At 46.6% G+C, this 2,082-nt stretch overlaps 1 pseudogene across 1 annotated transcript in view; it reads left to right on the top strand.

The window, feature by feature from the left end:
* The first annotated feature begins 213 nt into the window (after nucleotides 1–213).
* The window catches only part of LOC306919050 (axin-2-like), a 14,865-nt pseudogene continuing 12,996 nt past the window's right edge, over nucleotides 214–2,082 (top strand). The window contains exon 1 of the transcript XR_013792478.1: nucleotides 214–341. The product of XR_013792478.1 is annotated as an axin-2-like (transcript). The remainder of the gene's footprint in view (nucleotides 342–2,082) is intronic.

The raw sequence follows: 2,082 nt of genomic DNA, 5'->3' as shown, positions 1-2,082 counted from the left end.
AGAATAGTGATATCTGTGATCCGATACGATGACCATGCATCGACTGCTTTATCAGAGAGACTGACGTCTCTGTGCAGAGCGATACGAGATGCATGCTCTGTTTCCTGTCTGTTCTTATCCTCGGTTTTCATATCTTGTGGTCACGTCATGTGTCCACTGTCCAATACTGTGTATATATGTGTGTGTGTGTATTAACCCCTGGTCCTCCTGCAGGTCGTACAGGAGAGGAGGGGGACCCCCCGCTGGTCCCCCCCGCTGGCCCCCGTCTCCAGCACCAACGACAGCGAGGTGTCCAGCGACGCGCTGACCGACGACTCCATGTCTGTGACCGACAGCAGTGTGTAAGTACCCCCCGAGGACCCCCACGTTGTTATGCATTACTAGACCACGGACCCCCCAATAACTCAGAGAGTGTACAAACGGCACCAAACGGACCCACAAGGGTCCGTTTGGTTCCGTTTGTACACTCTCTGAGGACCCCCCGCGTTGTCATGCATTCAGTGATGTGTTCGATGTAATTGCAGCATTTAACCTCCATGTCATCTTTATATGGGTTATAATATGGTTATATTCATGTGGAAAATGTATCTGAAGGAAATAAACACAATTCTAAATCGGACAATTGCAAAGAGTTATGCAAACAACAGTGCAAAGTATATATGCAAACATAAAGTAAATTAAATAGCACCAAATGACAGTACAGTGCTGAGTACAGTAGTGTGTCCACGGGACCCCCAGAAAGCCCCACGGACGGGTCCATTATCAATAATCTGCATTTTTGGGATGCAAAATGCACCCTGTTAGCATCACTGTGCATTATTAGACCATTTACGGATCCCCCGCAATAACTCAGAGAGTGTACAAACAAACGCTCAGCACTATACAGACTTGTCACTTCAGGGGTCCATTTGGTTAATCCACCACTCAAGAACCCCCCTCAAGACCCCATATGACCACATTTGGAAAACCACCCTGACTGACACACTACAGAACGGCCGTTCCTTCGCCATGATCGGTACGCGGCCCGGCCGGCCACAGTTGTGTTTGCACAGTTGCTATGTTTATCTTGGGGGTTTTATTTTAGCGCATGAGAATCGGAAGCGCCGGTTCAGATATAAAGATCAGATGTCAGCTGCTTGGAGTCAAGTGTTGGGGCCGGCAGATTATGTATATTGTATAGCCTCCAACCCAACAACTCCCCTACCCCACCCCCCCACCACCCCGACCCCTCGCTCCGGATTATGATCTGTGCCCCGGCAGGCAGGCCGACGAATCCATGCTCAACTTGTCTGTCCCGCTGTGGGTTGGTTGGTTGGTTGGTTGGTTGGTTGGTTGGTTGGTTGGTTGGTTGGTTGGTTGGTTGGTTGGTTGGTTGGTTGGTTGGTTGGTTGGTTGGTTGGGCAGCTAGAAGTACAGTATCGTCTCTCTGGGGTGAAAACCTCAAATTCAGTGAAAAGTGGCAGATCTACAAGCTCACATACATGGCGATGTGATTGGAATATACGCCGTGAGCTTGTAGATGACGACGGGATATTTTCACTATTCGTCGTGTTAGCTCCGAGTCTGTGAGTATAAAACAAACCCTCGTCTAGTTGCTGGTGAGGTGTTAAGCCCAAACCACACCAAGGGGTCGGGTCGGGACAAAAAGGTTTTTAACCCATTTTGGGGCAGGAACCCCTTTTTTTGGTGTTTTAAAGCACTATGTTATACTTTAGCTATTGAGAAATAGCAGATCTACAAGCTCATAGCGTGGCACTCTGTGCTATTTTAGAAAAAACGTGAAAATGTGCCTCAAATGTTTGAATATATATTATTACAGAGTGAACATTTTAACTCAAATCTTTGCTTCTGGGGAGGTCCCTGGAACAACATATTTTCAGATGGGAGGGGCGGAGGCATATTACATATCATTTTTAGGGTCCTTGACATGAAATATTGAGCACCACTGATACAGAAACATAAGGTTTTTCAGAAAACTGTCAGGATTTTAAAGATTTTCTTTTTTAATTTCGACGTCGGGCCTAAATAGGTGTGGTTCACCTTAAAAAACGTTAAAGTAACATGCTATCTAAACTTCATTTG

The sequence above is a fragment of the Electrona antarctica genome (genome assembly GCF_951216825.1).
Source record: "Electrona antarctica genome assembly, contig: scaffold_1318, whole genome shotgun sequence".
Taxonomy (NCBI): domain Eukaryota; kingdom Metazoa; phylum Chordata; class Actinopteri; order Myctophiformes; family Myctophidae; genus Electrona; species Electrona antarctica.
Note: the sequence above shows the minus strand (reverse complement) of the source record. Positions and strands in the feature narration are given on the sequence as shown.